Raw genomic sequence first — 15705 nt, 5'->3', positions numbered from 1 at the left:
CTCACAAGTATACGAAGATGAAATTAAAAACTTACCAAGTCAGTGTTCAGAGAATTCTGCTGTGCATTCACATTTAGAGAGACTGTATTATCAGCTCATGGATTAAAATTAAAAGTGTCCCAAATTCTATAATGCAATGGTGGCCTGCCTTTTTTGGCAGGTGAGCCACAAATCAAAGCCAAAAGGTATTTGGTAATGATCTTTATGCAGCCTCTGTTCCTTGGTGTTTGTGTTTGCCAGGGAGCTGGGAATCTTTTAGAAGAGGTAGGCAGGGCTGAAGCCCTGATTTAAAAACAAACAAAAACCATACCCAGGATGATAAGTATAATTTTTAAGCAGTCTCTTTCCTGTGAGGTTAAGGAGCTTAGATTTTGAATGATCATTAAAATGCTATAAAAGCAGCCTGCAAACCTTGGGACTTGCCACGCTGAACACAGTCCACCAGCTATGTGTTGTAGATGCTCAAGCCACTGGTTTTCAGGCGCATAACAACGATAGGGCAAGGGGAGACAGTTGTCTGGGGGCCCCACTGCCTGGAGGGACCCCCCAGAGGCACCTCACGTGACTCCCCATTGCCCCCTGCCCAGCCCCAAGGCTCCTCAGCCACTTGCCCTGTTCGCCGTCTCTCCAGCTTGTTCTCCTGGCCGGCAATCCAGCAGCAGAGGCTGCAAAGAGCTCCTTTTCTCCCGCCTCTCAGCTGATCGGCGGGTGGGCGGGGCTTCCACGGAGGCCTCGTGTAGGCCTCTGTGAAGCCTGAACTCCAGTAGGGCCCAAGCCAGCCAGGAAGGAGGAGGCAGCCAGAGATGTCTCCACTGTTCTCTGCAGCAGAAGATCCCCTGCTGCCAGGTAGAGTGTGAACTCCTTTTTGTGGTTACCGTCCCCACCCCGGATATATAGGCATCTGCTTGCCATAGGGCTTTGATATGGGGGGGGAGGGACTGAGAAGTCTCTGAATATTTATTTTTAAACAGCTTGGAAAATTTGCTGGCTTAAAAAAAACTATCTAAAAAGTCCTATAAGTGGCTTGTTTCATGGCAGAAAATTACAAAAACTTCTGGAAGAAACAGTATTATATTTATTTTATTCATTCATTTATAAATGCACTTATGTTCAAGTTGTTTTGCAACCCAGAAGGTCTGAGTGAGAACTGTGAAGCATGTCTTCTGCTTTTATTTTATTTTATTTTTCTTGTGTGTGAACTGCTCTCCAATAACTTGCAGGGACTTCAGGGTAAATCTGGCCAACATGTGAATGCAGCACCTCCATTCCAGAGGAGATGTGTCTTAAAGGGCTTTAAAAGCCTCCTGTGAAAAACCTCCTGGAATCGAACTTGACTGAATTTGTTCAGAATTCTGAGAAAACAAACATAGGCTCACCCTGCATGGTTGAAAGTCTCCTTGGCTAATCTGCAGCGAGGGGCCCATTTTAATCATTCATCTTTCTAGTGTGTTCTAGGCATTAAAAGTAAAACAAATGTATAGTACTCAATGTATATCACTATATATTGTGACGTGTGCGTGTGTGTATTCAGTGAAATGTATTTCCAGGCAGCATACTTATTTTGGAATATCAGACTTAAATCCTTGGGGGCCTGGGGTGTGTGGAGGCCCTGGACTTTGAGTGGGGGGGGGGACCCATTTTAAAATCTTGTCTCTGGGCCCACTCCAAACTTGCTACGCCCCTGCTGGTTTTGTAGTCTTAAGTAGTCAAAACAGGAGGTTATCAAGCCTGTGGAGACAGACATGCATGGCTTGATGGGCCAACAGTGGTGCAGGCTTGTGTTGACACAAGCCTTTCCCCCAGATTACAATAGTAGCTTTTCATAAATCTGCCACAGAGTGAAACGTACCAGTATTGCTAGCCTGACAAATGCACTTCCCAGTTTAATATTTGGATGTTGCTGTATCTCAGTTTAACCAGCTTTTCTCATTAAACAGAGCCAACTGTAACTGATAAAAAAAGTGTGTCTAGCAATTCAAGGGAAAAGTTATTGCAATGTAGCTGAGTTTTTGTAAGAGGCGACTTTCTTTCCTAAGTAGCAGGAAGTTTGGAACTTCTCGATATTGTGGGTTTACTCTGTGCAAGAGACAATATGAAATCTTTCAGGTGACTTTTAAAGAAGACGGTTGTTTGATTATGAAAATTAAATGTGTGCACAACTTCTTGAATAAATTCTCTTAAACTGCTCATTATACTTGTGTCAACAAGGTGCTTACAACTGGGCAAAATTCTTCAGTTCAGTCGCTGGCAGTAGGTAGGCAGCAGCATACAGATTTAGAAAGAAGGGGGTTGTAGTTGTAATAACACCCCCCCAACTTTGCTGGCCATGGCCCTTTTCAGGCAGCAGCATAACAGCCATAACCTTCCTTCACAGAAGTGAAGTTGGAAATTGTCACCAGAGATTGATTTTTCTAAAGGAATAGTCCCATTTTGTCCATATATGTTGGAGCAGTGCCAGCTCCAAGATTCTGGGTCCTCTGAACCACCCACCCCTGCTTACCTTGGACGAGGTGGAACATGCAAATGGAGAATTTTTTCACACTTGGTCTGGCCTTTTTGGATGCTCTATGCCAAGTGCATCCCATGAAACTGATGGCCAGGAAATTTAGGACTGACAAAAGGAAGTTCTTTTTCACACAGCACATAATTAATCTATGGAATTCTCTGCTATGGGATGTGGTTATGGCCACTATCTTTGATGGCTTTAAAAGGGGTTTGGACAAATTCATGGAGGACAGGTCTATCAATGACTACTAGTTTGGTGGCTATGGGCCATCTCCAGCCTCAGAGGCAAAATCCCTCTAAATACCAGTTGCAGGAGAGCAACAGCAGGAGAGAGGACGTGTCTCTCAGAGGCATCTGGCAGGCCATTGTGTGAAACAGGACGCTGGACTAGGTAGGCCTTGGGCCTGATCCAGCAGGGCTGTTCTTATGTTCTTAAAGTGACAGTGGTGGTGTTATTAGGGTGATGGGTCCTTTCCCAGGCTTTGGGCCTTGGCAAAGCCTGACCTCTGTATCCTCTGGAGCTAGCCCTGTGCTAGATGGAATGAATGAAGCAATACATAAGACTTGCGCAAATATACAGTGCTGGGGAAATCTGTGAAGAATATGCTGTGCTGCTTAGTATGGTGCCACCTCTTGGTCCCTCACAGATAATTAATGTGTCTAAGGCCAAGATGTATTTTTGTGCATTTCAGATTTTTAATAGAAACATGCCTTTCAACAACTTGTTCTTTCTCCTCAATTGCTACTCAGCAACTAAGGCCTGGTGGCTGTGAGATTTTCATGCATGTACACAGTACACATGCACACAGGCGAGGCTTTCTCAAAGTTTCAAGTGAGGAGAGTTGGGGAGGAAATTCGCCAGACCTACCTTTCCTCCTGCTTTTGGTCTGTTCTCTGTACAAGCTCTTCCCATAAGGCACTGAACAACCCAGTTCCCACTGCACCCTCATCCCTGATAAACCTACCTGTGTGGGGTCTTCCCAGTGCTCCAAGGTCAGGGACAAGATCTCACAGTTTGGGATCCCATACAGTGGTCATGTGGTAGTTGTGAACAAGCCCAAGGAGCGTGTTTTGTGTTCCAGGGGCCATCTGCACAATTCTTCCTTTCCAAGCATAGCATGACATTTGCAAATGTTGCTGAGGGGAGGGGTTTTGCTGACCTTTGAGAAATGCACTGGATTGTATTAGGGTTCTTTCTCTTTGAAAATTTCACTGACAGAGATCCAAACTCAGAATGAGATGAGAGGGAGAGAGAAGCAAGCTATCTGAGAATCTCAGCAATTGCCACCAGTCGACAAAATGGCATATTGCCTTGCTCTTCTAACATGTGACCCACTCAGGTGGGCCTTCCTTGTATGCTCTAGGATTGCTTATATGAACCCAGGAGTGAGGCTCACCAAACTTTTCTTTTCTTTGCATAAGACTTGTAATCCTTATGCCAGTATGCTTAAATGAAATGGAGAATTTGTGGTTCGTCGTGAGCGATTTTGTTTCAGCTGGAAGTGAAAGAACACTTCTAGCTGGGATATAAGAAGAGGGTGCTCAGGGGCATAGCGGCAACTGAACAAAGGTTGGGGAACAAATGGAGAGCTGGTCTTGTGGTAGCAAGCATGACTTTCCCCCTTAGCTAAGCAGGGTCTGCCCTGGTTGCATATGAATGGGAGACTTGATGTGTGAGCACTGTAAGATATTCCCCTCAGGGGATGGAGCTGCTCTGGGAAGAGCATCTAGGTTCCAAGTTCCCTCTCTGGCATCTCCAAGATAGGGCTGAGAGAGATTCCTGCCTGCAACCATGGAGAAGCAGCTGCTAGTCTGTGAAGACAATACTGAGCTAGATAGACCAATGGTCTGACTCAGTATATGGCAGCTTCTTATGTTCCTATGTCCCTAGGCCCTGAGGAAGGGGGGCACCAGCTGAGTGACAATGTGCCCTTTGCTCTCCCCCTTGTGCCTCTCTGAATAAGAAGGCAGGGGCGTGGGCAGGGGCCCATCTTTACCATGGCTATCCCTGGGCTGACTCCAACCTTGCTATGCCCCGGAGAGTGATCTTAAGGAGTGGGGAAGTTTGTACAGGAGAAGACAGTCTTTCAGATATCCTTGTCCCATGCCATATATTGCTTTATGAATCAAAATGATAACTGCAGCCACTCTTGCCAATCTTACTTTATGCTGACAGTGTGTGAAGGGAACTACTGCAGCATGGCTCCTCCCTCCACTGTTGGGTAACATGCGAAGCCTAACAGTAGGCCACGTGGGAGGAGCCACAACGTGGGCTTCTTCCGCAAGGCCAAGGTCTTCTCACATCACTGGTAGCAGGAGAATGAGCCATGTTTCAGCATCTGTCATGTCATGGGCAGAACTTTAAGAAGAAGGCTTGTAAAGTTACTTTCTATATTAGTCGAATTCAGATGTAACATAAAACCGGAGTTAAATGGGGCAGAGGTTGGAACTCCAGTATGCCTGAATTTGTGAAACCACAGTTTCGAGCTGAAAGTGACCTGCGGTTTGCCTCACCAAACTCCAAGTTGAACCTTCAATTTGCACAAAGGATCACTGCTGAGACCTCTGGTTTGGCCACCAAAGTGTTACGTCTGATCCTGGACACCGCCATAACTGTGGTTTTGTGTCAATTTTCAAACTGCAGTCATAGAGATGGTAGTGCCGACCTGCCTGGGAATGCGGTTGCTCCATGGCTGCGGCACATCTGGCTGGCTGGCTCCCCAAGCAGCCGCCCCACCCCCCTGTCACCAATCCAGCTATGGAGGAGCCCAGCAACAGGCCCGCCGCCACATCCCATCCCCAGCTTGTCAGCCTGTCAAGCAGCACAGTCACACAGAGGCATTCCCTCTTCCTACTCTGTCCCTTCTCCACCCCCCACCCCAACTGGTAAGCAGGAGGGAAAGTGGACGGAATGACAGAGCGGGCACTCAGTGCTTTGTTCTCCAAGAATGAAGTGACTGTGATGTATGTTCACAAGCACAAACACTCCAGGAGGCAACATAAGCAAGGTACCTCATCACAGCACCGGGGGGGGGTGGCTGTTGAGGGGGGGATACCTGGAGTCAAGTTTAAAAGGCAGCCCCACCCAGGGATTCTCAAGCAGTCAAGTTCTGTTTTTTTCACAGGTTGAGGAGGGGTGTGTGTGCAGCCCCTTCCCATTTGGGAGTTCGCCATCCCCAGGTTTACTCATGAGTAGGGCTGGGCTGCAGGATCAGCATTGCTTCAGTGGAGGAGCCATTTTTCACATACAATGAGGATGGATGCTGGCCCAGGGCTTACCACGCTCGCTCAGGAGAGTGCCAGGCCATGGAGACACCCCCTCACAACTCATAAGAAGAACTATCAGAGGAGAGGGGAGAGAATTGCTGAGCAAAGTCTCTAATAATGTGTGATGACAACACAACCCTTTCTCCCATCATGGACCGGTCTCTCATGAGAGTGTCAGGCCATTGGGGCTCTATATTGAGCCAGGTTGCCGGGAAATGGGTACCCTGGCAACTGCTCTCCCAGTCTTGTCGACTGCTGCCAAATAGCTCTTCAAGCTTGCCCCCCTGCCAGCTCATCCACCCATCTGGACATATGTACCCTTGCTTGCCCCCTGAACGGTGACCCCGCTCTTCTGGGATCCCTGGAAATTGGGGCTCCCCTTTCCTGTGATTCTCCATGCTGGCAGATCTGCATACCGTGCAACACTGGACTGAACCTGGGAATTCTGAAGGGGTTTAATGATCCGTCCATGAACCCGGTGCCCCTCCCCACCCCCAATCTGTGGCCAGGCTATGACATATGGAGAGTCAAAATCTCCTTTGGGTGCGTGCAAGGCTTCACAGGATGTTTTGGGGTTGTGTTTTTTTTTTGCTGTGCTTCCTTGTTTATCTTTACCATGGAGACTTGGGGGCCTTAAACAAACAGGAGCCCCATTGGTGGGTTAGCTCAACTCATGAGTGTGTAGTCTGATGAGAGACCTAGGGCTTACAGCCCCATGGCCACCACTAGTAGACTGGCCCTCTCATGATAGTCCACCGGCAGCAAACTGCCATCAAAGCAGCAGTGTGGTTTGGTGTGCATGGACTACTTTGAGGGGATGATCCCTCACAATAGCATCCTATTGTGGGTGGGACAGACTCCCCAGGATCCCTCATATAGATATCCCCTCTTAGGAAGTCTTCATGACCCCTTCCTTTTCCTAAGTAACAGGGAAATATCCCCCCCCCGCCAGATCGTGCTTGTGTGGGACTGTTTAGGTGCAGGGTGGGACTGTTTAGGTGCACCCTCTTTGTAGGGTGGTGGTGCAATCTCTGTCAGAAGAAGTGCTGGCATGGCATGGCATTTAAAGGGATTTAAATGCCCATTCCATGCCAAGGACAGGCAGACCGTTCCAAAAATGCATAATCGTGCTCAGCACGCCCCCTTCAAGATCGTGGCCAATCGTGACTGCGCCATTGAAGTGCTGACAGTTTGCCCACAGTCTGGCCATGGAGCTTGCTTGGATTGGCCTCAGCGGCTGAGCAGCAGGGAAGAGCTCCCCTCTCCTGGAGCCAGAGGCTGGTGGACCACGGTTGGAAGAATGTCTGTGGTGAGATTTACAGTTTAAAATTGAAACTGCAGGTTTGCCAACCCGTTCTTGTTATGTCAGAATCCAGTCATCACGTGAACTGAATTTCAGAACTGAGGCACTGACCTACTCTCTCTCTCTCTCTCTCTCTGGTTTTCTTTGCACACTTCTCCAAAAAGCAATACTAAATATAAATAAATATTATTTCTTCCTCATTTTCTTTCTTTTTAGTGTAGGGGCAAGGATATTTTTGTGATACATGGATTCAAGCATTCTAAACATTGTTTGAAAAGATCATGGGTATTTATAAACAGGGGCAGTGTTTTTAATTGTTGTAACGGTCATGGCAGGTACAGTGTACTTCCACATACTTTAAAGATTAATAGGATCCTTTCTGGGGCTTGGATGTTGAAAAGGTTTCCCTAGTGACAGCTCTCTGAGTTGTTACCTTTCTCAAGTCCATAATTGAGAAAGCAAAAACGTACATTTTGCTGCTGCTTGCACAGAAATGGAAGCACTGTACTGGAGGTAGCAGTGAGCGTGGTGGTGATTGCTAGTTGCAGAAGGCTTGAGAGCAAATTGATTTTCAGGAAACTAGCAGTTTTATAGTTCCCTACTCCAAGATAATAAAGACATTCTATGGGTTAGTGAATTGCTATGATGGCAATAAAAGCTTTGCAAGAAAAAAAGATGTTTGAAAACATTTTGTTTCTTTTTAAAATATGGCTGTGTAAAGGTTAGTGCCAGACAAAACCTTCAATATCAGATAATGTGACATTTGTGAAAACTCCCTTGTTGGTCCCTTGCGTGAAGCAAAGCTTGTAAATGTTGTACGTGGGTTTATTTGCCCAAAGACTGGGTTTTTGTGTTTATGTGAACACAACTGCTTCATTAAGGACCTTTAAACTTATGTGGGCCCAGAAGTGGCAGGGTGCAGCCCTTCTGCACTCTTGATTTTTGTGTCCACCAAAAGAGCCTCAAGAGGAAAAGAAAGCAGAGGGCTGCAGAGAGAAGTGTATGAACAATGCATGTATGAAAGGTATGCTTAGCACTGACTCTGCAAAAGTTTTTTCCATCTTTGATAATAGCTGCTTAAAAATAGAAAACAAAGATTGTATCTTTGCCTACTCCTGGACTGAGGGCTGTCTGAACAGCTCAAGCACACCAAAAAGGCCTTGGTCTTGGTAATGTCTTTGAGAACTTCAGGTGGTGAGGGCACCTGGATCAGGGCTTCCTTGGCTGATCTTCAGACAGAAGAGGAATATGCAAGAGGAGGCACTCCTTCGGATACTCTGGTGCAGGACCAGTTAGGGCTTCAAAGGCCAGAACTTTGCATTGGGTCTGGAAATTAACAAGTAGCCAGTGAAGCTCCTTAAGGTGTGTTCTGATATGGTTTCTATAATAGGCATCACTCTAAAAGCTTGGCTGCTGCGTGTTGGACCAGCTGTGGTTTCTGAACAGGCTTCCAAGGCAGCTCCACATACAGCACGGCACGTGTCTGTATTTATGGATGAACATTGTTGGTTATTACTGCTGTGAACCTGATTCTTCAAGGGAGCATAACCAGGGCAGGGCAACCAGGATGACTGGGTTGTCCACCCTTGCGTTGTCCTCAGTCTTAGCTGGATTGAGCTTCAGTTTATTAGCTCCCATTTGACTGGCAACGATGTCAGATGATGCCTGGGAGAGTGAACCATATCAACAGAAGGTACATTGTTCAGTTCAGTCTGTCGAACAGCGGCCTGTGGAGCAAAATTCATGTTAAACACATAGCAGGTAATACTGCCCCTGTGATTTATCATTCATGTGAAATGTCCTGCTGCCCTTCAGTGTTCTAACAGGGATTCCCAGATGTTGTTGACTACAGATTCTAAGAATCCCCTAGCAAAAGCCATTGCAGCTGGGGATTCTGGGAGTTGTAGTCAACAACATCTGGGAATCCCTGTTAGAGGGAACACTGCTGCCCATTTTCTCCTAGAGAAGAAAATACGTGCCTGAGAATGTTTCTATTTATTATGAACAAAACTATCAACAATCCATAAAAATTATGAACAGGTGGCAACCTTCTGTGAGTGTGAGCCAGGGGAGGGATTTAGACAAAGACATAGTCTACATGTCTGCTCCCAGATCAGCTGGAAATTGTATTCCATCTGTTACCACCACTCGTCACCATGTTCAGCATCATTCTTTCTCTGCATGAGACAGGTTTTGTTTTGTGTGATATTTTAACATTCTGTGCTCCACCCACTTTATCCTAGACACATACAATTAAAAACCATTTTTAGCTATCACAGGCCTTAGTAAGGGAGTGGGATACAAACTTAATAAAGTAAAATAGAAACATCAATAAAACCACAACGTATCAGAACTCAGTAAAGGGTGTCCATTGAAAACACACTCAAAGAAATTAGGGATGAGCCTGAAGCTTTGGAGAGGTGCCAAAATGCTTTGGCTCCCTAGGTGCTTTCCAGACTAGACCCTACAATTAGGAGTGTGCATGGACTGGTCCGGGGCCATGCAAAAGGCCTCTGGATCGGTCCGAAATTCAGCCGGTCCGGCGGTCCGGCGGAAGAGGGGAGTGTGGCTTTAAGGGCAGGGGGTGGTACTTACCCACCCCCCTCACCGCTCTTCCCCCTCCGGTGCTGGACTTTTCTAAACTTTTTGGGGCGGCAGAATTCCTCCCTGCTGCCCCTGCCCCTGTCGTTGTCTTCCAAGTTTACAAGCAGTAAAAACTGGCACCACGCATGTGTCACAATGATGTATGTGGGCGCGCTGGTGGCGGCAACGGGTGCGCGCACCGTGATGAACGCATGCGTGGTGCCAGCTTTTACTGCTTGTAAACTTGGAAGACAACGACGGGGCAGGGGTGGCAGGGAGGAACTCTGCCACCCCAGAAACGTTTTAGAAAAGTCCAGCGCCGGAGGGGGAAGAGCGGCGGGGTGGGGTAAGTACTACCCCCCCGCCCTTAAAGCCACACTCCTCCCAGTGCTGGACCATGCCTCCGTGATTCCGTGCACATCCCTACCTACAATGGGGTCAGGACGTATCTCGGAAGTGTGTGTCTTCACGTCCTTCGCCATTCGCATTTCCAATGCTTTGCTGCAAATTTAATCGCTGCGATATAGAGCAAGGATGTCATATATCCAGCATGAAAAAGTTGTTGTTTTTTCTGGTTGTTAGTTGCGGTGAGACTGCTCCCCCTGCTGTTTATGTTCCGAATGTGACTTGCGTGAACGGAGGCATTTTGCTGCTGACGAGCAGCTAGTCTGGAAAGTGCCCTGGTGCCGAAACATTTCGGCGTGGGGCACGGGGTTCTCTTAAGAGGAGGTGGGCAGGTTCTGTGCACGAATATTAGAGGATCAAGCAACACAAGCTTGCACAGAAGTCTTTCCCTAACAATAGCACTGTGGTGGGCCGGCGGGGGCTTGGAGGATAGGCAGGTAGGACCTGCCCACCTCCTCTTACGAGAACCCCGTGCCACCCTTGGATGTGCACCAAAGCAATTTCGTGCACATCCATAAAAGAAATGTGTCTTCCATAATTGCTGCAACACCTGAAGAGTTATGCTTTGGCAGATCTCAGATATGAGCTGATTCACAAGGATTGGGCCACAAGTGAGAAGCCCTTGCTCAGGTTCTCAGCCAGCCTCATCTTCTCAATGGCAGGCATGTTAAAATAGCCATGGAAAGGACCAATTCAGTGGTCCATCTTTCCCTAAGTATTCCATTCACATGGAATAGTGTACACATAATTAGCACTTTGACAGAACCAATGATGCGCTTCTGGATATTATACATTGCCACATGGGAGAAAAATCAAGTGGGGAATTATTTTATTTTTTGTATATCCCACTCTTCCTCCAAGGAGCTCAAGGGGACATTCATGGTTCTTGCCACCCATTTGAACCTAAACAATCTTGTGAGGCCAGTTAGGCTGAGAGTCTGGCCCAAGATCACCCAGCTTTGTAGCCAAGTTCGGATTTGATCCTGGAATGCCTTGGTTGTGGTCCAGTGCTAACTGCTACAATATGATGGAATGCTTGAGCTGGTCCATAATCCATCATAAATATAAAAACTGCAGTGCCAATAAACACTGTGTCTAAGCACAGGCTAGAAATAAGGGGAAATACCAAAGCTGCCAATCCTAGGAATTAGATATGCAGGCTCCCATCTCTCTATAATGACATCAACAGGGCTGGTGATGTTTAGGAACATCACATATCAAGCATTTTTAAATGTAGTATAGGGCCTATTGCCAAGATGAGGGGCTGCTCCTTGGCAGTGCTTTTCAGACTGTATTTGGAGAAACTCTGGAATTGTAGCAGCTTATCAGGTATTCCTTCCATAAGAAGGTCAGTTATTGCTGATAAGCTTCCCTGAAAGACAACATGCTCACCTAGCATTGCCAACTTTGGTTTCAGAAATATTGACCAGGGAACAAAGATAGGACAGGTGGATATACTGTAGTACCTGGTGGGGGCCAGAGGCAAATCATGGGAGAATCTGGCAGGCTAAAACAGAATCTGATAGATTATGGCTGCACAACTTTGACCCTCCAACTGCTATTGGACAACATCTCTCATCATCCCAGCTACAGTAACCAATAGTTGGGGATGATGGCTTTGTAGCCCAACATCTGCAGAAAGGCTGATGTTTTGCAGCCATGTGGTAGTCCACGTGTGGAGTCAGGCAGAAATTAGTGAATTATGGACAGAACCTGGAAGGACTATTGAAATCATAGGCAAAGTCTGGAGTTTACTAATATTTCAAGCCTGGAGCAATGTCTGGAGTTTATGAACAGACCCTGACAATGGTTAAGGGCCAAAGTGCATGCGATGTCTAAAATGTTACCATCCCTGATTGGCTTAGTTTTTGTTTAGTCCATAGCATCTGGATTGGGAGCCCCTGCTGATCGGGACTGTGGCGGGTAATGGCAGGCTTCCCACTGGAATCCCAGTTCATAGGGCCTCCAGTCCAGCTGCTATTTTCTAAAGAAAAATTAAGCATATCAGGGCTAATAACACTTTCAACATCATGTGTTGCTTGGCTCTGAGAGAACACAGTTTTAGTGGTCAACCAATAAGTGGTCAACGAACCTAGCTGGTTGTCAACTGTGGTCACCACTACTGATCTGCCTCAGTAACATGCAGCTACAAGATAGTGTTAGGTCTGCTCTAGGTCAAGGTTCCCAACCTTGGGTACCCAGATGTTTTTGGACTACAACCCCCATCACCCCCAGCATTTGGCCATTGTGGCTGGGATGATGGGAGTTGTAGTCCAACTTATGGGAAACCAGGGTTGGGAGTCCCTACTCTAGGTCATACTCTCAGAGACTCTTCACACACACAGCAGAAACTGGGTGAAGGAAGCCAAGCCCAGTTTCTGCTGCATGTGTGAACCACCAGGAGCTGTGCAGCTGCTAGCGGCAGCTTGGAGGCAAGCTCTCTTAGGTAGCCCACTGCTTATGCCAGGGATTGGACACCCAAACACTGGGTTAACTGTGTGTCTGTGGACACACTTGGGCGGGTCTGCAGACGTATTCAGGCACACTTGCATTGTGCATTATTGGGGATTGGGGGGCAGGGTGCTGCGTGGCAAACTGCCGGGCAAGCCACAGCTGGCCACAAGAGTGCCGGAGACAAGCTGCCGCTTGTCTGGGTGGGTGATCTGCCTGCCCGGTGATGGGTGAGTGATCATCTGCGGGGAGAGTGGGTCAAACCCACTCTCCCTGCAAACCTCCTCTTGATGCTTAACACTGCTTATGTGAAGTGTCTCTCAGTGAGGCTCGGGATGCCTGACCTTTGCCCTGCATAAATTGAGTGCATCCGATAGAAAGTGCCCCAGGATTCTTTGCCAAGTGCAGGAGTTGCTCAGCAGACAAGTGGGAAGAAAAAGTTTGAGAACTGGGGATTGATAAGCAGATCTTTAAGACAGGAACAAGGAAATGAATGTTATCTAGATAATTACTGTAGATAGCTTCAGTTTTAGGGGATAGCACTTTAATTTCATTTACCCTGTCTTTTTAAAAAAAAGATGTGTTGGAGACAAAAAGGAATTCTTGTGATAGGCATTCCCTGAAATATGTACTGGTTCCTATCTTAAAAGGCCTCCAAGAGAAAGAAACCTTTGGTAGTCTCCTTTGATCAGGCAGCTTTTGCATGGTGCCCAGTTGCTGGGCCGTATGCAGGCACACAGTTTTTGTTATGCTAATTTAGATATAATAACAAATATGCCACTGTTCTACAAAGTAATATTATGTACCTTCTGAGTGCTGTTGAAACTGTTACTTTATAACAAAGGATCATACTGTTAATGTTGCTCTACTTTTATATTGCTATTTTGGTTTTCTTTTCTCAAGATATTTTTTCATGTCACTGGTAATAAATGGGACCTGTCCTCCCCTTCCCAGGGGGATGTAGACTTTTATGTACTTTGCTGTGGCTGTAGAAATTCAGGCAGAGGAGAATGGGAGGAAAGTCTTGTATTGGGATCTGCCCATTCTTAACTGTACCATTGTGTTAAATAGGAAAAGTAAGAGTATAACACTTATTTGTGAGGTATTCTAAAGCCATTCTTCTTCTTCCTCATCTTCTTTTTGGTCAGGTCCTTTGGGAAATGTTCTTTGCTGCTCTATATGCTTTCTAAAGCCATGGTAGCCAGGTTTTAAGAAACTTGGCAACTCTTCAAAGGTTATTGCTTTTATGTTGACACTCAGTGTCTTATCTGAAGGTGACAAACAGGCACTTCTGGGAGTGCATGCCTGCACCAGGTCAGAAGTCCGCACATAGGCCTAGTCACTGGAGGCATCAGGGATGGCCTAAGACACTTTGGTGTTTGAGATATTGGCTCCATTCAGATGTAGCGTCAAACCACGGGCAGACGAAGCTGTGGTTAATCTGTGAAGCTGAGAAGCATGCCACAGACGATTGATCAACTGTGTTTTGGCAACCTCCAGCTTCTGAATGGAGGAACCCCTCCCTCTTCCTAGTCTGCCCAGGCTTTATCCCAGCAAGCTCCATTCTGCTTGCATCGCTAAACTGTGGGCAAGGCATCAGCACGTCAGTAAAGTGGCAACTATTGGCTACAATGCTAGAGGGGACTTGCTCAGTGTGATCATGCCTTTTTGGCATTGATTGCCTGCTTTCGGCAGGGCAAAGATATTTTAAACCTTTCTTCACACCAGTTGCACACCACTGCCTTTGCAAGAACTCCCAAGCTAAACAGGCATGCACAAGCACAATTATTGATACCCCAGATTGGCAAGGAGCACTTCCAGATGGGAGCTGGATTTTGGGGGAGAGATGCAGAACAGTAACTGAGAAATTGGGATGAGGGGGTGGTGGCTTGGTGGGTTCACCATAAAAATTGATGCCATGTCGTATCTGCACAACTGCTCCCGGAGCCTAGGGCGGATCTCATGAAAATTAATTGCAGCTGATGTTTCATGGGTTGGAAGGGTTCCAAGCTGACTCTGCTAGTGATTCTGTCGATACTCTGGTGCAAATATGGAATAATGAACTTACTAGAGCGGTAGACACAATCGCTCCTAAGCGTCCTTTCTGACCCGCTTTAAAGTCAGCCCCATGGTACTCGGATGAACTGTGGGAGTTGAAGCATTGAGGGAGACGGCTAGAGCACTAGTGGAGGAAGACTTGGCACAAATCCGACAGATTGCAACACAGAGCTCATTTGAGGATCTATGCTCTGGCAGGGCGGATGGCAAAGAAGCAGTCCAGCTGAGTTGTCTAGGGTTGTGATGGGGCTAGTTCATGCCCCCTCTGCCTTGAATTGGAACTACCTGTCACTCGCTGTGATGATTTTAACAACTTTTTTGCAGATAAAATATCTTGTATTCATGCTGAACTAGACTCCACCATTACTGCAGAGTCTTATCGTAGAGGTGTCCAGTAACCCCTCTTGTATTTGGATCATTTGAATTGTATCACTTTCAGTTTGTTATTTCTGAGTATGTAGACAAACTGTTTCAGACTGTACATCCCACCACCTGCTCCCTTGACCCTTGCCCAACTTGGCTTATTTCATCTGGCAGTCATATTATCAGAGAGGGTCTGATAAATATCATAAATGCTTCTCTAAGGGAGGGCAGGATGCTTCCTTGTCTCAAAGAGGCTATTATTAGACCTTATTTGAAGAAACCTGCATTGGATCCCTCAGACCTGTCTCTAATCTTCCTTCGTTGGGCAAGGTGATTGTCAAGTGGTTGCTTCTCAGCTCCAGGCAGTTTTGGATGACACAGATTCTTTAGATCCTTTTCAAACTGGCTTTCAAGTGGGCTATGGGGTTGAGACTGCCTTGGTTGGCCTGATGGATGATCTCCAATTGTCAATCAACAGAGGAAGTGTGACTCTGCTGATCCTTTTGGCTCTCTCGGCAGCTTTCAATATCATTGACCGTGATATCCTGCTGGGTCGCTTGAAGGTGGGATTGGGTGGCACTGTTCTACAGTGGTTCTGTTTCTACCTCTCTGGCAGATTCCAGATGGTGTCACTTGGAGACTGTTGTTCTGAAAAGTGAGAGCAAAAGTCTGGCATTCCACAAGGCTCCATACTGTCTCCAATGCTTTTTAACATCTACATGAAACCACTGGGAGAGATCATCAGGAAGTTTGGTCTGGGATGCTATCAA

This window comes from Hemicordylus capensis, chromosome 5, assembly GCF_027244095.1.
Source record: "Hemicordylus capensis ecotype Gifberg chromosome 5, rHemCap1.1.pri, whole genome shotgun sequence".
Lineage (NCBI taxonomy): Eukaryota > Metazoa > Chordata > Lepidosauria > Squamata > Cordylidae > Hemicordylus > Hemicordylus capensis.
This window is presented reverse-complemented; position numbering follows the sequence as displayed.